Source organism: Mauremys mutica, chromosome 1, assembly GCF_020497125.1.
Source record: "Mauremys mutica isolate MM-2020 ecotype Southern chromosome 1, ASM2049712v1, whole genome shotgun sequence".
NCBI lineage: Eukaryota > Metazoa > Chordata > Testudines > Geoemydidae > Mauremys > Mauremys mutica.
The window spans coordinates 235,753,859-235,779,027 of record NC_059072.1 but is presented as its reverse complement, the minus strand read 5'-3'; the positions used below and the strand labels follow the sequence as shown (position 1 = coordinate 235,779,027).

The following is a 25,169-nucleotide window of genomic DNA, read 5'->3' as shown; positions in this document are numbered from 1 at the left end:
TCTCCAAACCATGTGTATTTAAATCACAAGTTTCATGTCAATCTCAAAATATTATAGTACTGGCACTTCTGAAACAACTGTTTCTGGAAGCCTTTTTTTTTTTTAATTTGGTCACAGTAAAAAATACAGTTGCAGAGCAACTGAATCTATTTGCTAAATTTGGTGAATAGTTTCAGCTGAATTTAAAAAAAAAGATTATTTTTGTTGTTGAAAAAGTCAAAACAGTTAATTTCACCATTTTCATAATGAACTGTTGTGACGTCCTTCGTAATTGTCACTTTGTTTAAATTTCATTCAAAACAATATTCATAGCATTACATATTACATTTGACCCCTTTATTTGTACAGTTTTTTCTATTAAGTGAGTAAAAATAAAACAAAAACAAACAATCAAAATGAAAAAAATAGTTAAAAATAATCTTTTTTATTATTATTATTTTCTTGTTCGGCCACCAAACAAAACAAAAAAATCAATTATTCACTCAGTTCTTGTGACAACTTTAAAAATTCCTTTTGCCAACCATCCCAGTGCCATTCCATACTGTTCTCAAACAGCATTCTGAGGGGAACAACTCATGGTAACAAATTGGGGATAAGTATCAGAGAGGTAGCCGTGTTAGTCTGGTTCTGTAAAAGCAGCAAAATTGGGGATGAATTTGCTATATATCTGAACATGCCTATAAACCTCTCTATGGTCTCCTTGTTTTGTGCTCTTCACATTTGCCATACAAATGTCTTTGCTGGGTTTGGCCAAACTCTTTGTCACTGAGTAGATGTCCTGGCATTTGTTCCTGTTTAATTGATGGCTGTTTATTTTGGCGTGCTGCAAAACATTTCGCAGTCTGTCATTGTGCTGATTATTTTCTCCTCATCTCAGCAGAACAATTGCTTCCATGCCACTCAGATCTACAAAGGGCTGGAACATGTTTTGGTGTAAAGTAAAAGGTGAGGCACTCCTGCAGCAAAGTCATTTAAACACATGACTACCAAAAGCGATGTGAAGAATGTGGCACTCTTTATTGAGCTGGACTTGCCCAAGCCTTGCCTTAAATCCATAACTAAAGATACCTTTGCATTTTGAAGTCTGGATATGAGCTCCTCAGTTCTCATGAGACCGCATTTTGGTAGCTTTATTACAATCTTCTTGATCTATAAAAATCCTTATCTTGTTTCATTTTATATGGTAATAAATTTACAATCCTCTTAATCCAGTAAGCAGTCCCTGTTTTCACTCAGTACCATCTGATGTCACCATCTAGTCAAGTTCAGCTTTTCCTTTGTCTTACAGTGTTAATGGGACATTGTGTGGTATGCCTCTTACACCTTTCAACCACTGGAAGATTAAATGGGTAACAGAGACTTAAACAATGTTGAGCAAAGGACTAAAAAAAGCATAGCAGAGATTCATTTGCATGTTAACATATATAAGGGCTTGGCTACACTTACAAATTTGCAGCGCTGCAGCAGGGTGTGAAAACACACCCTCTGCAGCGCTGCAAATTGCGGCGCTGCAAAGCCCCAGTGTAGTCAAAGCCCCAGCGCTGGGAGCCGGGCTCCCAGCGCTGTCCGTTATTCCCCACAGGGAAGTGGAGTACGGACAGCGCTGGGAGAGTTTTCTCCCAGCGCTGGTGCTTTGATTACACTTAGCGCTTCAAAGCGCTGCCGCGGCAGCGCTTTGAAATGCAAATGTAGCCAAAGCCTAAGAAAATTTGTCCCTATTTCATCAGAATTTATTGCTCTATTCATCCTCTGTCTGAACTCTATAAAATTTCCTTCTCTCTTTGCCAAGGACTTTGCCTCTTCAGCCTTTTCCTACCAGATCACACACCCCGAGCACACATGGACAAGGGGCATAATGCCACCCCAGCATCCCTGTTACATCTCCTAATCAGCCATCCCTATCTCCGGCTGCTCCTCTCTGCTGCTGGAAATAGGAAGCTGCTGCTTCAGAGCAGTTCAGTGTAGGCAGTGGGGCTCACACTCATAGACATGTTATAGAGGCAGGGCAAGGTTAAGTTTGTGCAGGTGCACCACCGACTTAGCTGAACTCCATGGGGATGGTCAGGTGGTTTGAAGAGATTTCCAGACACTGTAGGACCCGTGAAAGCAGCTGAAAAAGACAACCTGAAATCCCGAGTGTTTCACAAACAGCAGACTGCTTGAGAGAGATGATGGCGTGGTTTTGGCACTGTGCTAAGATCTATATCAGTGTGATGTATTATAACACTAACAAATCCAATCCCATGAAATATCTCACAAAATTCTTTAACAATAGCTTTTGCACCTTGTTTAGTGGACAAATTATACATGGGCCTTCCTGTTCCACTACAGTATATCAAGTAGTATTTGTCCTTCTACAGCGTTTTTACCAAATGGGCACATTTAGTGCCCACTATATGAAAGAAGTTTAATTTACATGTTTAATACTAGACTACAATCACCAATTATTTGGTACACTCTTTGTGTGATTATGGTGTACTCAGCTCCAGTATCTACACTGAAATTCACAGTTCAAATATTTCAAGTGTCAGAACCCCATCTGTTGTAGAACCTTGCTTTGTAAAATTATTAAGAGTCTCAACAAAGTTCTCTTTTTCTGTAACATCATCGGAAATGTGTTCTCTAGCTACATGTTCTTTAATTAATTTTTGTTTTTGCATTTCTTTGCAATCTGTGCTAAGCACCACAGTTTTGCACCTTGTTCTGATGTATACCTTTGGATTATGCTCTGTTCCCAATGTATTGTAAATAAATTTGGTTTCTGTCATTGGTTTAGCCTTGTTACTCTTTATTAATTAGATGCATTTCACTGCTTGTTAACACTTCCATTTAAGAGGAATAGCTTGCACTAGCCTTGCTAATATTTATTGTTTTGTGAGTGTTTTTTTTTCAAAGTCTAATTCATTTTTTTAAACAACCTCATTTTGACATATCAGTTATACCCCAAATAATTCAGTCTCTAATTAGTCTATCTGTTAAGTATTCAAAATCACATGACTTAGCATTATTATATAGGTCAGTAACATCACAGTGATTTTTTAAAGTTATTTTCTGAATTGCAGTTAATAACACAGAATTAGAAATAGTATTTTAAATAGTTAGGAAGGCAAACTGGATTGCAAGGAGAGGGAAAAAAATCATGTACATGTTTAACAGGAACCCTAATACAACACTGGTACTTGCTGCCATTTATTCACAGAAAATACCATGAAATGAAAAGGAGTTTTGGCCCTACCCCTGTAGTGATCTCAAAATTTAAGACAATTTGTTCCTATTTTCAGTTTATAGCTGAAGTAGTTTGTGAATCAATGTCCTTGGATAGAAAAGCAAAAACAGGCATGCATTTCCCTTAACTGGCAGTAGTCTTTAAATAGTTATATGTAATATGCTTGTTACCGTCTCACCAAGTTTTATTCTTACCTCTCTCTCAGCTAAGGATAATTCAAATATTCCAAATCAGTTACCATTCAAAGGAAAAATGAAAGATTAAGGATTCCTCAGGGACAGTTTACTTGTCAAAGCAACTAAGGACTAAGTCTATTTAAGAACAAGTTATGGATAAACTAACAAATGGTTTGTATTCAATGTACATCCTGACTTGTTCTTAATCTGTAATTATCAGAGTAGGGAAGTTTTTCAAAATGTTTATTTTACATATTGTTTAATGGTTTTACTTTTTTTTTTTCATTTCATCTTTTTGGATTCTTTATTCCTTTGTCAAGTTTATAACACCTGTTTTGTTTTTGTTTTCTTCTTGGCTTGCCTTGTAACAGAATGTCATGGGAGATTGCATTTATTTTCTCTACTGCTGTGTCCTGTGGCATTTGGTTGAAGTCAGACAGTACAGGAAATAACATTTACATTAATCTCTGAAGTCAGTGACAACAAAGTGCTTGACTCACTACAATGCAAGTGATGTAGGCACAGTATAACAGTTTTCCCAAGGAATTCTGGCAATGGGTATACAACAGTTCATCTGATTCATAAAAGACATTGTAGCTCAGGCTTTCTCAAATCTCAAAGCGGCGGTGAGTACGTCCCTCGGCCCGCGCCTCTTCCAGCAGCTCCCACTGGCCTGGAGCAGTGATCCGCAGCCCGTGGGAGCAGCGATCAGCCGGACCTGTGGACAGGGCAGGTAAACACACTGGCCTGGCCCGGCCCACCAGGGGCTTTCCCTACACAAGCGGCGACCCCTGTTTGAGAAACTCTGTTCTAGCCTAATTCAGACAGGAAGTGAGTCCATTAGCTGAGTTTGGCCAGCATGCAGATAAGTTTCAGGGAAGCAAACCTGGCATGGAAATAACGACTGATTGCTATTTGTTGTATTACTAATCTATAAAGTGCTATTTTACTGCACAATGAAAATAAATTGGTAATACAGAAATTAGCTAAATCTGGTGTGCTTTTGCTGGCAATTAATGTGTAGTGAGGCCTTGGAGCTGTCCCTATCTTCTTCTTACATGCATATTTCTGGCCTTTTTATTTACATACAGTACAGGGGAAAAGCTTCTAGAGAAATGTCAAAGACTGCTTTGTGTATTGTATGTTATATAATGGAAAATGTAAAACCATACTGGTACATGTTTGTTTCTTTCTGAAGGGACATGTGCTTGCTAAGGCCCCTTTTAAATCACTGTTTTAGTAATGGAGAAGCTTTCAGTTTCAGGTACATGTTTCAGGAAAAGTGTCCTTTGGCCTACTGTCCTAAATTCAGCTTTTGAGCAGCTAGTTATATCCTGATTGTTCATAGGTGATAAGCCAGGAAGATTTAGGGTTTGCTCCTTCTTATCCTGACCTTGAAACTTCTGCACAGGTGAGGTAAGCCTATTCTGGCACGTAGTCCCACTGATATGATGTAAGATTTGCAATAGCAGGCCAAAATGTGTAAGACAAAGCAGCAAGCTTCACGGCTTAGATACAACATAATTATTGGATAATAATAGCACCTTGAAGCCCACTGATTGAAAACTAGATTGAAAGGGTGAAAGTCACTGCTAGTTACTGGAGATTTGTTTCCACACTGATCTCCACCCTCGCTACTACTCAAGGTTTTGAAAGCTTTAGCGTGCACTTGGTGGAAGGTAAGCAAGTTAATTAAACTACAACTTCTTTGGTGTAAGGAGTTAATAATAACAGCTGGTGCTGCAAAGACTGGTATCCATTTTTACTACAGTAGAGTTACGAACACCAGAGTTACGAACTGACCAGTTAACCACACACCTCATTTGAAACCAGAAGTACACAATCAGGCAGCATCCCTCCCAAAAAAGCAAATACAGTACTGTGTTAAATGTAAACTACTAAAAAAATAAAGGGAAAGCAGCATTTTTCCTCCGCACAGTAAAACTGCAAAGTTCTATTAAGTCAATGTTCAGCTGTAAACTTTTGAAAGAACAACCATAACGTTTTGTTCAGAGTTATGAACATTTCAGTTACAAGCAACCTCCATTCCCAAAGTGTTCATAACTATGAGGTTCTACCATACTATCTCTTACCAAATAATCAATCTTTGTCAGTTATTTGTTAAAGAGGTATTAGAATTTACAAAGATATCAGATAAAGATTGTTATATAGTCATCCCAACCAACAAGTAACTATCGTTAGACCATATACGTGTGCTTCAATAGGTGCACCTAGATCAAAATCAAGGGAGCTGATTTACAACAGGAACAGATTTTGGCCCTTTGTGGGATAGTGTCGTTAAAGAGACATGATTAGTAAAATTCTCAAAAAAAGGACAGAATGCAAAATAGACTTCACTTGACTACTTTTATCTAAACACAGGCATTTCTGAACAATCTTTCAGTTGGTTCACAGTAATGTTTGCACATTTCATATCAGAAATGTACTTTGTTCCCCTTTTCTTAAGCTACTTTCTTAGGAGAGAACAATGGAAGAGGAAACAGTATATAAAATAAATGGATTTGTATGATAATGCAAACCTGCAGAAAAAGTATTTTAGGTGCATCCTGCATTTTTTAACAAACACAATGGAAATATACTGTAATAAATTCTGGGCATATTTTTCATGGAAAATCAAAATTAAACACTACTTTAAAAATAGATAAATAATACTCTGTACCTGGGTCTAATCTACCCTCCAATTACATCTTAAAAACAAACAGGGCCTCCCAGAGGATTCAGGGGGCCTGGGGTCTTCGGCAGTGGGTCCCGGAGCGGAAGGACCCCCCGCCGCCAAATTGCCGCCGAAGACCCGCCCTGGGACCCACCGCCGAAGTGCCGGAAGGACCCCCCCACCATGGAAGAAGCTCCGGGGGCCCGGGCCCTGCAAGAGTTTTCCGGGGCCCCTGGAGCGAGTGAAGAACCCCGCTCCAGGGGCACCAAAAAACTCTTGTGGGGGGCCCTGCGGGGCCTGGGGCAAATTGCCCCTCTTGCCCCCCCCCCCGGTGGCCCTGAAAACAAACAAACAAATAAAAACTAAATTCAAAATCATAAAATGATTTTCAGTTCTGACATGTTTTTACAACCAGTTTAGCTGCCTGCTCCGAAAAACATTTTAGTCTGTTTTGTTTTGGGGTTTTTTTTGGGGGGGGGGGGAACAGCTGTATCAATTTGCTTTTAGGGCACTGGTTACCATAACTGTGGTGGATTGCCTGCATTTGGTATAGAATGGGATTAATCCAGTATGGCTCCTCACTTAAAGTACTTTGCTGCACTGCTTTGCCCTAGCTACACTATGGGTCAGATGTTTAAAATTACTTAGGCAGCTAAATATGGAGATTGGCAGCAAGACCTGCATCCTCAATGACATTTAGGCATCTAACTCCCATTGAAATCAGTGGGAGTTAGGTGCCTAAAGACCTTTGAGGATCTGGTCCCTAGTGTTTTTCAAAAAGCATTGAGGCGCCTAGTTCCCAGTGAAATAACTGAAATTCATTTCAATGAGAGTTAGCTATTTTTCAAAATCTCACTATCTGCTTATATAGGCACCTAAATTGAAGAACCGACCCTAAGGGCTAGATTCACAAAAGAACGTAGGCCTCTAACTGCCAGTTTGGCCAACTAAATCCCAGAATCAGGCACTATGGGGATTGAAAAAAAAAAAAAAACCTGATCAGCTGCTGCTGAACGCTGCAGGAACCTAAACTTGCTCAGCAACTCAATTTTTGCAGTAAAAGTTTCCTAGGTGCCTGTATTTCTGCCTCTGTGCATACACACTTCACCCCCACCTTTGCATCCATTCGCCTAAACCCCAGTGGGGTACATGAACCAGAGAAGATAGGTGTGGGATTGAATGTGAGATGCTGAAGGCTTCTGGATTGAGAATTGTGAGTGAAGGGCTGGCTTTGGGCTTGTTCTCATTGGCCAGCTAATTGTGAATAGGTAGACAGGTGTGTAGAATGATAATTACCCTATGAGTTACAGCTGCGGCTGTGTGGGTTTAATTAACTAATTAGCAATTGTGATTGCTTATCATGTTGTATATAAGAGCATGCTGGGAATGAATAAAGATGGCTGCTTACACACACACTCTCTCTCTGCTTGGACTTCGTTCCTGCTCTTGCGATGCAACAGATAGGCATTCCTCCATCTAACTCATCAGCAGTGCCCGATCAGTGAGCATGTTCAGACTGACCTCACCTACCAGATTGGGCCACCATAGGCCAGCTCACACAAAATGGCCAGAAGCAGAAAAAAACCTCCTTCATAGCCTAGCGGTTAGGATAGTCATTTGGGATGTGGAAGACCTTCAGTTCAAAACCTTCACCACTGAAGAGGAAGAAGAGATTTGGTCTGGGATTTGCACCCTCAAGTATGTGCTCTAACCCCTGAGCTAGGGGATGTTCTGATGTGGGATGCTCTTCATCACACCTGTTGAAGCTGGATAAATAATTTAAGGTTGTAATTGAAGCAGGGAGTCTGGATCCTGTTTTTTCCACCTCTTATGTGAGTGCTCTAATCACCATGCTACAGAGCCATTCTCATTCTCTCTCTCTCTCTGGTCCAATGAGTCTTTCATTATTTAATCTAAGTGCAACAGTTGCAACAGAATATCCCATACCTCCAGAGTTAGGAGTATTCTCCTGAAAAGTGGTAGCTATCAGTTCAAATCCCTTCTCTCTCTTGGTGGGTGGAGTGGGAGAGAATCTTGAACTGGAGATCTCCCACATCCCAGGTGAGCATCTAACCACCAGACTAGAAGTTATGAGGGAGGTCCTCCTCCCCCTCCCCTGGCTTCTTGCTAAAATAGTGCAGGCGCCTAACCCAAAGAGAGGATTTGCAGCTGAGAATCCCAATCAAAGGAGGTGCCTCCCACCAGCCCGGATGTAGATGCCTATCTCCAAGAGAGAGGTGGTGCTAAGGGCACAACCCTTAGCTTGGCATCTTCCATTGACTAGCTTAGGTGAGTAGCCATCTAAAGTGCTTGCTTTTGTGGATCTCATTCTGAGGAGCCTATCTCTCCCCATGCATTTTATAGGGAGTCTAGGTGCCAAACAAAGGATTCATGAATCCTAAAAGTCAGAGATGGTGACACTCAGCATTACCACACCTACGTTTCTTTGTGAATCTAGCACTAAGTGACTATGTCACTTTTGAAAATGAGACTTCTAAGAGCTTTTGGAAATTGCTCCAAAACTGTACAGAACTCAGGCTGAAGTGGAAGGCTGAAGTGGAAAGTTAGTTCTTCTGGGATCTGAACCTGAGCTTCCTGAGAATCTAGGTACAGATATTTAAAAAAAAAACAAAAAAACCCCCAAGATGCTTATACTACTGAATCATTGTCTTATCACCTATACATTGTGTAATTACTTCCTCTTTGTGCATAGCTTCCAAGGCCAGAAGGGATCATTGTGATCAACTAATCTGGCCTCCTGTGTAACACAGACTATAGACTTCCCCCAAATAATTCCTAGAGTATATCTGTTACAAAAACATCCCATCTTGATTTAAAAATTGTCAGTGATGGTGAATCCACCACAACCCCTGGTAAATTGTTCCAATGATTAATTACCCTAACTGTCAAAAAGTTACCCTTCATTTCCAGGCTGAATTCTCTATCTTCAACTGCTAGCATTTAGCAGTGTTTTCACATCATTGATATAAATATTAAGTAGTGTAGGGCCAAGAATCAAATTCTACAGGACCCCATTGGAAACATACCTGCTTGATGATGATACAATTACATTTTGAGATTAATCTCTTAGTCAGTTATAAATACATTTAATGTGTGCCATGTTAATTTTATATTGTTCTAGTTTTTTAAATCAAAATGTCATGTAGTACCAAATCAAATGTCTTACATATGTCTAAGTATATTACATCAACACTATTACCTTTATCAACCAAACCTGATATCTTTTTTAATGAGATTGCAAATTAATTTAACAGGATCTATTTTCCTTCAACCCATGTTGATTAGCATTAATTACATCACTCTAATTCTTCATGAATCAAGTCCCATGTCAGCTGCTCTATTATCTTACCCAGGATCAATGTCAGGCATATAGGGCCATAATTACCTGGGTCATCCTATTTAACAGTTTTAAAACTGGCACAGAATTAGTTTTCATCCATTTTTCTGGAACTTCCCCAGTACTCCAAGACACTGAAAAATCAACGTTAATGATCCAGCAAGGTCCTCAGCCAGCTCTTTTAAAACTCTTGGATACAAGTTATCTGGACCTTCTGATTTAAAAATGCCTAACTTTAGTAGCTTCTGTTTAACATCTTCCAGAGATACTAGTGGAGTGGAAAGTGTTACCACCACCATATGATGAAACTATGTCATCTGTTGCCACCCACCCCCCATCCAAAACAGAGATATATATTGAACACTTCTGCCTTTTCTGCATTATTATTGATAATTCTACCATTTCCATCTAGTAATGAACCAATACAATTATAAGAATTATTTTTGTGCCTTTTTAATATATTTTAAAAACTCCTTATTACTGTCCTTAACTCTGCTTGCCACAGATGTCTCCTTATGTCTTTTTGCTTCCCTTATCAATTTTCTACAATTCCTAACTTCTGATTTATATTCATTACTACCAATTCCCCCTTTTCTTGCATTTGTTATATATTTTTATGATGATTATTAGTATTTATAGCTGCCTTCACTTCTCCTCTAAACCAGGTCAGAAACAGTTATTGTGGAAACAGTGTTTATCACATTTTGGTTAAATGGTCAAGTCTCTACAATGGTTTCCCCTTACCTTCTGCATTAAAAGCAAATTCTTTGTTCTAGCCTTCCAGTGTCTAGCCAATCTAGCACCTCCCTAAATCTCTTCTCTCTTTGGTTTTTATTTGTCTATCCACCCCACTTCTCTATCTCATGCCTCGCAATTAATTACCACATGCTTTCTTTTTCTCACATGCCAGTTCTTTCCATATGTTGTCCCCTGTGAATGGAACCCCTATCCTGAAACAGTCCAACACAGCTAAGTCCATAAAATATACTTCTTTCTCCCTGCAGAGAAATGTTAATAAATTAGATTAAACAAATTAACAATCTTTCTCTCCTCTCCTCCACTGTAATTAGCAAGATACATGGAAAAGGTCACCATTTAGTCAAAACACTTTTCTTTGCATCTTTCAACCTTTCTTGTTTTTTGTGTCTATTTAGAAGATCTTTGGTACAGCAACCCTCCATACTATTGGACTATACAAATAAATAATAATACTTTCAGCACAGTTGATTATTTCCTTACATTTATCATGTTAATTTGTAGTTGTGTGCAATAGTATTCAGTTACACACAGATTTTCACATTAATTTACAATTCTTCTCTGATCCTGATCTTCTGTTCAGAAAGTCTCATTTCTGTTCTATTTTTAGGAAACAATCATTGAGATTTTCTGACTCCTTTTAGGATAAAAGCACCCTTTGAGCAGCTGGCATATCACCTGTAATTGTTGCTCAGTATCTCCTCTGGTATATCATTCTGGTAAATGGTATTTCATCCACAGATATTTTCCAGTGCATTTAATTGCATGCTCCAGGGCACATACAATAAGAAATCCTTTATTCAACCATTATGGATGCATATAGTGAAAGTTGTACTCCTAACTCTTCAATTTAAACATGACTTGTGCTTTTAAAAAATAGGTTGTAGATTAAATGTTGTTCTGTGAAGAAGTCACAATGCAATAGTCTTCCACTTCTCTTCAACACAGCCTTTCTGAGTTAGACATTTTGATCAGAGATTAAGTAAATGCAGCGAGTAATCCACTCTCCATGCAGCATTTCACAATAAAACGAGCACACTTTTGTTGAACTTATGCAACTTCTGTGTTTTTAACATTCCAACAGCACTTATATGTTCAGCCTCAAATGTACTCCAAATTGATTCCTCACCAAATTGACTGCATTTATTAAGTTTTTTTGGGGGTGGTATGCCTGTCAAAGTAATTTACTTGTTTTTTTTTAAATGTAGGCACACTAGGATATTCACATGACGTACACGTCTTGTTCTGAGGAATATTTCAAGAGTCAGGAGTCATACTATCATATGCCAACATACTTCAATACAACATAAAGAACACAATGAAAAATCTGAAATAATAAATACTGAATGCATACAAAATGCTGAACTTGCTCCTGAAAAATGTACAGCAAAATGTAAAAGATTTGAGGCATAAGTGGTAGTGATTTGAATAGTACACCTGCAATTGGCTCAAAATTCAGAGCCACTTTAAAAATAAAAATTACTATTTTATATTCACAAAAGTCCTGCTCCCATGGATGTAACTAATCTATTTGTTGTGCCATATAAGGTTCATTCATTTTAAAAAAGGATATCAACCTGTATTTACTGTGCAAATGTGTTAACCATGTCCAAACTTTCCAAATTTGAATGGCTAAAGTCTTGCACATAAATCCGTATTTAAGTACCAACATAAAGGTGAACAGATTTTAGTGTGCTCTTAATTCTCACATCTCCTTCTGAAGTCAACAGGAGCTGAAGGAGCCTAAAATCGATTTAAGCACCTGAAAGTATTTGCTCCAGTGCCTACAGAAGCAATTTTCAAAGCAGGAATGTTCACTATAAATGATTATCATTATGCAAAGCTGGGGTGTCACATCACAAGACTCATCTGGACTAGCTATCCTGTTAACTGATCACTCTCATTAGAGTGTGTATGGTAACACCCATTGTTTCATGTTCTCTGTGTGTATATATATATCTTCCTGCTGTATTTTCCACTGCATGCATCCAATGAAGTGGGTTGTAGCCCATGAAACCTTATGCTTAAATAAATGTGTTAGTCTCTAAGGTGCCACAAGTACTCCCGTTCTTTATCCTGCTCTAGACTCCGAATCTCACACACATACACTGGGAAAATTCTATTATATTTCCTGACATTGGGTGGCCCACTCAGCTTCCCCTAAACGGATTTCCTAGGGGTCAGGAGATGCTGCAGCTTCCAGTTTGGGAAGATATTGAAATGTTACAGAATATCTCCCCCTGCCCTAGCCATGATTATTCTATAAACTAACATGTTCAAACCTTTCACAATGCAAAGAAGAGAGCTAACACTGTTTTGCTTTCTGTCCTTGTTTAACTGCATGCCAATGTGTGAAAGCTTTGGAAGCTGGGTTCCAGGGGCCTAATTCTGCATCCACTGAATACAGTGGCAACACTGCCACATATGACCCAGATCATCAGCTGGTGTAAACAGATGTTGCACCACTGAAGCCAATGTAGGCAATCCAATGTAACCAGCTGAGCATCTGGCCCTCTGTGTTGAGTTGATATTCTTACAGCACTGCACTTCAGTTATACTTTTTTTTTTTAAGGAAAACTGTAACCTTCAACTGTAACATTTTATATAAGAGTTTTATATGATTATGTAACCTAAAATTGTTTCTGCTTGAGCATTTTATTTCTGTTTATAAAACATTGCATAATTTAAGTGAATTATGGTGAAATTTGTTCATCAGCAAAAGATCTATAATCCACCTAAACCCTCAAAATAGGGTTGGAGAGAAACTTAAGTGATGCATAGACATTCTACATGTGGTAAATTTCGCCTCAATGCTTAAATCAGGCAAACTTTTAAAGAGAGCAATATTTGTACAATATGAGAGTGTAAAAGTTGACAGAATACCAGCAAGGACACTGGGAAGATTATTTATGGGACTATTTAACAACTACTTAGAATCTGCAGTTGAGTATGCCTTTGTATTAAACAGTCATAAATAGGCTTGGCAAAATTCGATTTTTGTTTATAATTTTAACAAATAATATTGACATTTATTTTTATGCCTCTTTTTCTATTTTTATCAATTTAAATGTTCACAGCTTCAGGAAATTTGGGAGGATCAGATAATATTTAATGTCAGCAGACACTGAGATTCAAAAAGTTAAAGTTTTATAACCATTAAAACACAAATTGTCAACGTCATGTCAAAATATACAAAGTAAATATCCTTAAACCAAACTCTAATACCTTCTCAAATGATATTTTTTTCTTACTTTGCCTTCAGTAATTTTTTATTATTATTGATGGAAATATTTTTCCATCACGTTGCATATGTATGGTGAAATCAGTGTTTACCAACACATTGATAGTTATCTAATCCTTCCGAGCCTAGTCTTAAAGCACTCGCAATATGAAGGTCAGGGAGACGTCTAGTCAGAACCTGGATGAGAGCTGAAAAAAGGGACTCCAGAAACTCTTGAGCTGACAACTGTATTAAGAAGGGTTGTGTCTCACTGACTTCAATAGGACTCCATGTAGGTGCACAATCAGTTGCCAGACTGGGGCCTTTGTCTAGAGCAAGGATTGGCATCCTTTGGCACGTGGCTCGCCAGGGTAAGCCAGTGCCCAGCACATCCCTTGGCCTGCACCACTTCTCGCCGCTCCCATTGGCCTGGAGCAACGAACCGCAGCCAGTGGGAGCCGCGATCGGCCGAACCTGCGGACACGGCAGGTAAACAAACTGGCCCGGCCCTCCAGGAGGCTAACGCTGGCGGGCCATGTGCCAAAGGTTGCCGATCGCTTGTCTAGAGCCCTATCACTGCAATTGATGTATAGTTGTGAAATAACTGTAGATAAGAATAATGTTTAAGTTCAAAGAGCTGCATGTTTGTGTGATTTTCTTGTTTCCATCAATGAACAACATATTGTGCTCTTTCAGAAATTAAATCCTATACACAGCAGAATTAGATGACATTAGAATATTTACTTTTTTATTTATATTCAAGGGTGGGGAACCTCCTACACAATAGGGCACAGGAATTTAAACACAAGAAATCTGGATGCGAATGATGAATGTGGAAAAAGGAGGAAAAATAACCATGAGGTGCCAGTCCTCTTTTATAGTTTTCTTTCTATAATACAAAGAAGTATAATAAAGTAGAAGTCAGAGTGTTTCTATATCCAAGCCATGGCATCTAATTTGCACTTGTACTGACCCAGGGATTCACACTGTTCTCCCAGCTCATGATTAAAACCTGATCGCTATGACGCACCGCAAATATAAAAAAATACAATTATGTGTTACACACTTAACTTTTCTTAGATCATTTACTTTTGCTCAAGCTTCTTTGCCATAACCACCATTGATGGAAATGCTATCATGACCAATAACAATGGATATGCCTCTCCTCACATTCATTTCAGTCTGGATCTTGCCAGAAAAGACTCATCAGAATCATCCCATGTCCTTCCCTGCTTGCTACACATAAAAGGTAACCCCCCCTAGCACTGTCTACAGCATTTCCTTCTTCTACCCCTTTCACTTGTTTGAGGTTGGGTTAAATGAACATATATGAAACTGGACTGCTGGTACCAGAGGAAAAGGGGGCCAAAGAAATGATGGAGTCATGGTTTTAACTCTGAATTTTGAAGGGCTTTTGGGATGTATTGCAGTCAGACACAACACATTAAAGGGTGAGATTTTCAAAGGTGCAAATGACTATGAGGCACCCAATTCCCCACTGACTTTCAATGGGAGTTAGCCACCTGCCATTGAAGATCTCCCCTTAGCTTTATGATTTCAGTGTAATTTGTTCTTTCTGCTTGCCCCCAACCTCCCACCTAATTTTGGTTTTGTCTGTTACAGCTTTCCCCCTATTCCATTTTGTTTCTTACAGCTGTCCCCTTACTCCATTTTGTTTTTGTTCTCCTCTGTGGCCGCTCCTCCCTGGCTGTTAAGTTGTTTACCAGGGCCTCTGCCCTTCTCAAAGGGAGGGCCCCTTAAGTCGTTTACCAAGAGCCATTGCCCTTCTCAAAGGGATGGCCACTTGTGCTGCGTGCTAAGTGGGACCACTGCCTTGTTCAAAGGGTTGGTCCTGTTATCACCTTGTTAAACCTGGGCTTTGTGTAGGGTAGGCAATGTCCAGAGCTGCAAGACCTAATGTGTTTTTGAGATCCTGGGCATGAGTCATAGGCCTCATGTGCTTTTGAGTCCTGAGGTGTGAACTCACACCTATTGTCCAGGACTCTGCCCAGGCACGTCTCTGTGCTCACCTGCAGTTTTTCCCTGTGTCTCCTCCCCTGTGACAGAGGGAGCCTATCAGGATTATTGGCGGGAAACTGCCTGAGTTTGTCTTTAAAAAACAGGCATTTTGAAACAAACCTCAGAAAGGTTCCTGCATTGCTGCCTGGTCTGATCAGCCAGGGGTTCTGGGGGGTCCTTTCTCCGCTCTCGTTTTATTTTTGAGAGTACCCCCGTTTTTAACCCCTCCCCCACAAAGAACCAATTGCTGCCTGAGAGACCTCCTGATTATCGAGACTGTACCGAGTGCTCTTTGCTTCTTCTGATGTTGTTGCTGCTTCTGCCTTTGCTGCTGCCTTGGGGACTGGTAAGAATCCCTCTGTGAAACTTTCTATACTTTTATTTTATTATTTTAGCTGCTGGCTCTGTTTCCCCAGCACACAGACTCAAGCTAAACTTTGGTCTGTGTCTTAAAACCTCTCTTAAACTCCGCGGCGCTTTGCCGCTAAAAATAAGTTTGTGCCGCCGCTAAGCTCTGCTCCAGTGGGCTTTGCTTCGGGGCTCACTGCTTTCAGCCGTATCCACTGCTGCAGCCACCATCCCTTGGCTTCCTTGGGGGCTGCCTTGGGAGCTGTATCCTGGGCACATACCACTCTGCCCTCTGTAACTTCCCATAGCATAAGGTGCACCATAGGTTTTGTTTTTTAGTCTAATAAGTCATAGTTTGCTAAGATTGTAGCGCTTGTAAGTTTCACCTGCCTTGCTATAGTTTGCTGTTTTGTTGCTCCGTATAGTTGCTTGTTATAGTTTTGCTTAGAATTGTGATATTTGTTGTTTTGCCTAGTCGTTGGTTGAGATAGATTTTAAAAAGCCATTGCCTGGTTGTATTCTGTACCTGTTTTGTTACTTTGTATAAGCTGCTTGTCATTTTATATAAGTTTAATTAAGTTAGACGATAGATAAGGTTTTTTGCTGTTTGAATTCGTCTTCCCGCTGTCCCGATCTCTCCCTGAACTTTCCCATGTCTGTTTTTCCCCCACTCCAATCACCCCCTCTGTGTACTTCTCCATGTCTCCCTGTTGTAACCCTTTGCTGCTTTTTCCCCCACGTCTGCATCACCCTCCGAACTTTCCAAACCCCTTACTGCTTCTCCCCCTGTGTAACTTCCCAAACCCTTTGCCGCTTCTTTCCTTTTTTGCGGGGGGGGGTCCGCTTGTTGCTTAAGCCTCCCTCTAGCCCTTCTTTACACTTCTCAGTTGCCTCTCCCTGTATCCCCTGTGTTCGTGCTCCCGCTTCTCCGCTGCCCCTCCCCTACCGAAGATCACCATCACACTGCTCCGTTTGTCTTCACACCACTGCTCCGCAGCTTCCCTGAAGTGCTCTCCGCTGCTGCAACCTGCTTCTTCCCTCAGCCGCCTCCCCCATTCTCCACGTGCCTTCCCATCGCTTGCACGTTCAGCGCCCTCCCCTCTTGCTGCTACCAGACTCCCCTTAAGTGCGCTCCAGCTGCTCTTGTCTCCCATACGTCCAGCCCGCAGGCTCCTGAAGACTGCTCTGGGCTTCACCCCGCAGGCTTCAGAGTCTCTCGCTGCTTGCAGCTGCACTCTCCTCTCATCAGTTGCCACTGATCATTCACCCCCCTCCCCACTCCTGTTTCTAGACCCAGCCTTTAGGTACACTCTTGCAGATTATCTGCTATCACAGCCTCACAGATTAAGTCATTAATTTTCTTTTATACTGTTACATTGCATAATTTCACTTATCACCCATATTGTATCATTGCACTGTGATTCACATTTCACTTGTGGTTATAACACCCCATTGGTTGCCTCCACTTTTCTAATATACTTTGTATTGCATTGAAGCTACCATTTTACTTTGCATTTCTTTTGGGTACATTTTGCATTCCACACTGTATCTAAAGTTGTTCCTATATAAAGTTGAGTTGCTCATTGACTGTACTGTATCCCATTGTACTGAACCCCCTTACTGTACCCCACTGTTAGAACTCCCTACACTGTTCAATAAGAAGAACCCCCCCATCATTGTCTATTGTAAACACCCTATACACCCCATCCCATCGTATTTCATTGTTAAATTCCCACCACTTCCTTTTTCCTTTAATAAAGAAATTAATTGGCACCCCACCTGTGTGGTAATTGCTCCCCAAGATCCCATATACCTGCGGGCAGGGACAGGTTTTATGCATATTTATTAAACAAGACCAACTATGGTGAAGATATTACAAAATCAAAGACTGGTCTCACACAAGTCTTCTTCAAAGCACTTTCAAGCAGTGCTTGAAAGATATTTTGAGATGCACCTTAGTACACATATATATGCTCAATGCTTCCTTGACAGGGCTGGCTCCAGCCTTTTTGACGCCCCAAGCGTGGCGAAGAGGAAAAAAAAAAGCCACGATCGGCGGCACTTTGGCAGCTGCTCTACTGCGCAGCTTCATTCTTCGGCGGCAATTCAGCGGCCAATCCTTCCCTCAGAGAGGGACTGAGGGACCCGCCGCCGAATTGCCACCGAAGACCCAGCCATGCCACCCCTTTCCATGGCCACCCCAAGCACCTGCTTCCTGCGCTGGTGCCTGGAGCTGGCCCTGCTCCTTGAGACACTATTCTGGGTAGTTTCAACAGACGACCACATAAAACTTTTATGAGGTGCTGGGCCCAATTCTGTCCACAAATGGGAGTTTTGTCTTTGACTCCAGTATTGGATCCATTATATCTATCATTTGGATTTATTTCATAGAAATTGTGCGTGTTCTTTGAGGATGGTAGGAACAGAATTTTAGTTTTAGCAACCAATATGAGATAAACTATGATCAGGATCAGCATGAATTCTAAATTATTATATGGGCTCATTTTCAAACAGTGCTTTTTATTCAATTACATTAAATTACAACAAATGGAAACAAACGTGGTTCAGTGATGCAAAGTCACAGGAGTTTTCAGAGCTGTTATTTTCTTCATCTGATTTTTCCACTTCACATAATGGTACCCTTGAATTTCATAACCAAACTGTCATACTATGAGTTATTAGTTATTCACAACTTTATCATGTCCGAGATATTATTATTCCTTCTCCTTGAGTTTAAGACACAGTGATAATATGAAATTGAAATGTCATTGCACTGCAGCCAAGGAAATGATTACTACAAAAGGCACATCTGCCTACAGTTCACAAAGCACACAATGTGAGAAGGAAGACCTATGGACTACAGTAACTATACTCTGGTCATTTATGAACATTTTTTTTCTACTAACAGGAGTGTCAGAGTCATTTAAGAGGAAAGGGATGGCTGGCTTAATCTAACATTTCATTACTGATTTATTTAAGTCTCCATTATATATATCATCCCTGTGGTAGCAATATAAAATATAGGGGAAACACCAATACTAGGTCTTTGTGGGATATCGAAGAATACCTATCTCTTATAGTGTACTTTTCATCAGTAGATCTCAAAGTGCTTTACAAAGGTTACCTTACTTTACAGATAGGGAAACAGACAAAGGGATGGAAGTTGACTTTCCCAAAATCACCTAGCAGGCCAGTGGCAAAGCAAGGAACAGACCCCCAGGTCTCCTGAGTCCCAGTCCAGTCTGTTATTCACTAGGCCATTGGCACTTGATCACTTTATAAGATAAACATGTATAAAATATGCATGCTAATAGTAAAAGAAAACACCAGACAATGTTGCTTTCTGGTGACCAAAGTACTATTATAAGGAAAATGAGCATACCGCATCTGAAGTTGGGGGTGTGGGGAATGTTGTCTGGGCTTGCTGGAGGAAGGTAGCAGAAATGTAAGGTGGGGGTGGAGGGTGAGAAGGAGATCAGAAACTGCTGCAAAAAGATGGGTGATGGTCAGCTGTGCAGTGCTGACTCACCCCCTGGGAATGTAAGGAGTGAAAGGCTTTAAAAGGCACACGTCCTGGTGTTGGAAGCCCTTTCTCCATGCAGCAGGCAAAGCAGCACCCACCTTCCCTCCTCTTGAGGTGCGAATATCAGGTGGGTCAGGACCTGTTATGGGCATTGTACTAGTTGCTCCTTTTTAGGGGGGCTGGGAAGGAAATTTTCTCTCACTACCACCTTTGGTGGAATGGGGGTTTTCACCTTCCCCACAGCAGGTGTCAGGGAGGACCTATTATAGTGAGAAGAAAGTGGGGTTAGGCTATATTTCGCAACTCATTTGGTAAGTGGAGTGGATGTCCAGTGCAAGGACTCCTTAGGGAAATCATCCAGTGAACAGATAAAATGACCTGGTAAATGACTTAAAAAGGAGATGCTGGTTAAAGGAACGGGTGGAGGAGGGGAAGGTGGGGGCATGAGGCTCCTGTGATTTGTACGGCAAGGAGCCAACCCCCCTTTCTGACAGCCCACCTTAATCCTCCTATAAGGGAGGCATTGATCATTAAGGTACCAGCCATGGGTTGGCTGGGGAACCTGAATGAAAAATGAAGGGGGCTGGTGGAAGCCCCGTGTAGTTATTTGAATGAACATGGAGTTGCCTGCACTGTACACTTTTATCTTCCAGGTAGCCCCAGGCATCTAATAATAAAGTTGCAGCCTGATTAAATCTATATCAAGTGTCTCCTGTCCTTCTTTTGGGATAGCCAGACAATCAAGGCTTGCTCTTGAAGCAAGAAAATCACAAATTGATTCAGAGCTCTGCTTTGACAAAAGAATAGGCCAGAACTTTCAAACATAACTTCTAAATACATATATGTCAGCAGCTGGAGTGCTCTGCACCTTTGGAAGCTAAGCCACTTTTATTTATTTGCCTCAATATGGATTTTGGAGTCTAACTTTTTGCAACCAGATTTAAAAATCTTGGCTAAAGTCTATAAAGAGAGTGTGATCTTGAAAGCCCAAACTTCAAGTGCTTAATGTTAAAATATATACCATTAAGCATGGCTATTTTAGTTAGTTTTTCTGATTTAAACAATAATGCTAAATCCATGCTTATCACACAAAAACAGCAAAAAGTGTTTAGAACCGATTGCATTCTTTGTCTAATTGTACATCTGTATTGCAAAAACAGTATGCATCTTAGCTGAAAGTCTAAAGTGTAAAGGCCAGAATAGCAGAACATCAGCCACAAAGACTTAATCTTCATTTCCTAATATATATTTGGATAAACTCAAAATTGAATTGTCGTGAGCCTACTGTTAACAGTTAACACTTACCACTGAATCGTGTTTTTAAGAATGCTTCAGAATCTCTCCGTGGGAGGCAGCATGTCGTCATTTTAGTTGCAACACAATTTTTCTCCTGTTAGAAAGATGCATGTTGTGCCTTTTATTAATACAAATGGTACTATTATCTCAAAATACACGTCACACTACTTTTTGTTTTTTTACTTTTATCTTTCTGTAAAGGGCAGGCCTCCATAAATACTAATTTCAATTAGCTAAATTTCTCTCCTCTTTTCCCCAAGAATACTATGAGTCAAAGTGAAGACAGAATATTCTGTGTGTTCCTGATAAGTTTGGATTTGTTTATTGATTTAACTTATTTTTAAAAAATCAAGCCATCTTATTACCCATACACACAATAATAATAACAAAAAAACTGCACAAGGTATATATGAGGCTACAGGTTTACCACTGATTTGTGTTATAATAATCTTCAGCAATATTTCTGTACAGATCTGCCACTGATATGAAACATATTTTCAGCTCATTTCTAAGTTATTTATAACAAATAATTTGCAAAATAAATGAAATTGAATTTTAAACATCTCCACATAACCTGTTTAAAGGCAGGCATTTTGCAATTTCACTTCAAGATACCAAATGGCACCATAATGAGATCTGCTCCATATAATATATTATTATTTATATATTAGGTGCTTTGTAGTGATATGTAGCAAATGATAATATGCCTGCAATCAAATAGAAATCAATTTTCAATGTTCAGTATTCTACTTAGAAGCACTGGCTGTATTTGTACTATCCCCTTTGGAACTCAAAGACATTGCAAAACTTTAATGGGTTACATCAGCTCTTCTCTTGTTATCACTGAACTAATCAATAAAGACAAGCACTTTGTGTGATAAATAAAACAGTAAGGGACAAAGGTGAGGGAACCTTGCATCCTACTAGCTCTCTAATAAAACTGACATAAAGAGTGTATTTAAGAAATCAGGTTTAATGCATTAGCCACAGTACAGCCCTTACTAATGCAATACAAACGATTTTTCAATGTGACAACAATTATGCTGTGTAAACATATACTGCTTTCAAAGATCACTGCTTCCTAAAATTCAGCCACATGTCCTTATCATAGGGAGCAGACACGACTCTCAGGTGGCTGATGAAGAAAAGGACGATCATCCATGCACAATATAGATTTCTAAAGGGTATTAGAAAAATGTACAGTAACTCCTCACTTAACATCATCCTTGTTAATGCTGTTTCGTTGTTACGTCCGTGATTTATTAGAGAACATACTCATTTAAAGTTGTGCAATGTTTCCTTATAACGTTGTTTGGCTGTGGGGACTTGGAACCAGGGTGTACTGGCAGTCGCTCTCGACAGCTCCCCTCCAATCCCTCCAGCACCTCCTTCACCCCAGCGGCTCCGCGGATCAGCAACTCCCCCCTCCTTCCCTCTCGCAGCAATCAGCTGTTTCATGGGCATTCTGGAGGCTTGTAGGGGGAAGGGGAAGGAGCAAGGATGTGCTGGGTGGAGGGGGTGGCCTGGGGCAGAGCCGAGGGTTGAGCACCTCCCCACGCAGTTTGAAAAGTTTGTGCAGCGCCGTCCGGAGGAGGGAGTGGTGCGCTCCAGTGGGATAGTGTGGGTTCATCATCACGTTCAGTTTCTGCAGGGAAGCGTTTGTAGCCGTTGTCTTGCGTCTATTGTGTCTCCTTCCTCCTGCCTCCCTCAGTGCTGCCTTGTAGAGTGTGAGGCTACATTAACAACAATGTGCTAACCTTTGAGGGCTCAGCCGAGTGCTAGTTCATCATTTAGCAGCAAGGCATTCCCTGGGAAATATCCCACCTGATATCGACATGGTTGCTTTAGGAGAAGCTCAGGGAGCTCATGAGCAGGTCCCCAGACAATTCTCTGATTAGTACTGTGTATATATGTATATATAAAATGTCTTTTGTCTGAAAAAAAAATTCCTTGGAACCTAACCCCCCCATTTATATTAATTCTTATGAGGAAATTGGATTTGATTAACATTGTTTTGCTTAAAGTTTCATTTTTCAAGAACATAACAGCAACGTTAAGCAAGGAGTCACTGTACAACCCATTTGTTGGCTGCTGTCAGTGAAAAACATTTTTTAACAGCTACAATAAGGATAACAGAATTTGGCCCAAATTCTGGTCCCAGTGAGATCAATGCAAGTTTTGCCATTGTTCTTAATGGGATCAGGATTTGGTCCATAATTGCTATGTGCTGATTCCACACTGAGTAGCTCTTATTCCCAATGAGTTGTCCCATTGACTGCAATCTAATGATTCTTGTAAATAAGTGCTACTCACTGCAAGGGCTGAAGAACTGGGCCTCATTTAAATACAAAGATGAGGAATATCTACAGATACTGATGTTAGATATCACTGGATGGATAATGATGTCTGGATATAATGTACCTATGAAAAAAATATTGTTGCAAAGCATAACTACTCATTAATAAACAACTTGTGAAGTGTCTTAGATAAACCGTGGAAGTGTCCATCTGGATATTTATTGCATAGTTTGAGAGGAAGCCTAACATTACAGTAATTAGCTTATACATACCCTCTGAGGAATCAGATGCTGAAAATGAAGACAACTTTTATTCCAAGTTATGACAATGTTTCAAATCTCTCCATATGCTAGCATCAGTTGTTTTTTTTCTGGAGATTTCAATGCTCATGTGGATTCTAACAGCCATTCCAACTCTTTAAGAGTAGTAAGTGATTAAACCTAGTATATAAGACATAAGGATATAAGGAATGGCTGGACTGTGAAAATCCACTAGGCCCAACATATCTTCGCCCTTTCAATATTAAGTTTAACCTTGAACTTCCCTGTTCAGTCACTGCATATAGTTTAATTCACAGTATATGCAGCAAGTATATTTTAAATTCATTCATACTCCTCCTTTGATAAGTTTAATATTTTTATTGCTGAGTTAGGTAGTTCTCTTACAATTACCAACCTCACAATGAGCACTTAAATAATGAACACATTCCCTGTAATTTCCTCATTATTCCTCATTTGGTCCCATATTTTGGAACCTATATATGAGCCAAATGTGTGAACTCCAATCTGTACTGGCATTAACAAAACCCCTATATATTTTTTGTTATATTAAATACTCTATTATTATCAATTGAAATCACCATTACTGATATAATCCCTCTTTAGTAAATGCATCCTTCCATGGACATGATGGTCAATACTGAACAAACTATTCTCAATGAAGTCTAGTGAAACAACACTATCACATTTTAAAAAATCAAATTATTTCCTTCTCTTGAATCCTCACAGTATCTTTATTTTAAAACAAAACAACTCAGAAACCATCTTTAGCCTTAAAAACAGATGATGATTTAAAAGATTTTCCTTTAATATTTTCTTACCATTTCTTTGATCAGTAGGATGCACAATAATTTAATTTAACATGCACTCTCTTATTTTTAGTACATTGACCTTACTTAATCTTTGCCTACATTAAAATAAATATTTCACTGACTGGCCAATGTACTTAAAAGACTCCAATCCACCAGTTTCATTTTTATATTATTATTAGATAGGTCTTTGGCATGTAGGCCAACTTTGATATCCCACAATCGATATCAATTTCTTGTGGTTGTAACCAGCAGACTAGGCTGTAGAAATCTGCATATCGGTAGGCAAAGCTGGCATACAAAGATGAATTCAGAACCTGGTGCATTACAATGTAATGAATAAATAGCAATGTTTCAGATGCAACCCAGAGCAAGTAAGGGTTAATATTCCTGGGCTAAGGAGCCTCCACCAGATGAAACAATTCAATAGCCGTGTGGTTTCCCCTTTCAGGAGTTACTTTTCCATTCCACCAGCTATTTTACTCCTGTGCCAATAACTACATATCTCTGTCAATTACATTTGATGCAGAACTTTCAAATAATCCTAATTTTTTAAAAATCTGAGTACTGTATACTGTCCAACATACATTGCATTTCCTTTGCTTCAAAGCCCACTGATACTTTGGATCAGACCTCAAGAGGTTTGTGGTGCAGCCCTTCCACATATAGAACTATCATAGATTTCAATGGCCACTCTATTTAAAAAAAGGAAGGGGAAAGGTAGAGTATGACTGAAGTCTGACAGATGACAAATTAGAGGTGGATATGTAACAGGACCTCTATGTTTAAAAAAAAATAGATAAACATGACCTTCTTTTAAGAGATCACAGGACAAGACCTCTAGGCAAATTAGGCTTTTAAGAGTGTCCCCACAGTTACCCCTACAGTATGTTTCTTGTGTCTTTTGCTCTTCACATAAATACCTAACATAAAGGAATTGAGGTGTGTCATAAACAGATAGTTAAGGGTTAAAGTCTGTTTTACCTGTAAAGGGTTAACATGTAGTACCTGGTGACCACCTGACCAGAGGACCAATCAGAGATAAGATTTTTTCAAATCTCTGTGGAGGGAAGCCTTTGTCTGAGTGAGTACTCTTTTGAATCTAAAAGAGGACAGTCATGTCTCCAAGTTCTCCTGGAGTAGTTTCTACTAATTAATAGTGAGTATTAATTAGAAAGGCGAATTAGTC

At 39.8% G+C, this 25,169-nt stretch overlaps 1 protein-coding gene across 2 annotated transcripts in view; it reads right to left on the bottom strand.

Moving 5' to 3' along the window:
• NLGN4X (neuroligin 4 X-linked) overlaps positions 1–25,169 on the bottom strand; it is a 296,593-nt gene that overhangs the window by 228,748 nt on the left and 42,676 nt on the right. The window contains exon 1 of one of the 2 annotated variants that reach the window (XM_045001054.1): positions 20,606–20,663. The exons of the other annotated variant lie outside the window; for it this stretch is intronic. The gene's annotated coding sequence lies outside the window, so the exon portion shown is untranslated. Of the gene's footprint in view, positions 1–20,605; positions 20,664–25,169 lie in introns of those variants that run through there. 2 annotated transcript variants of the gene reach the window in all.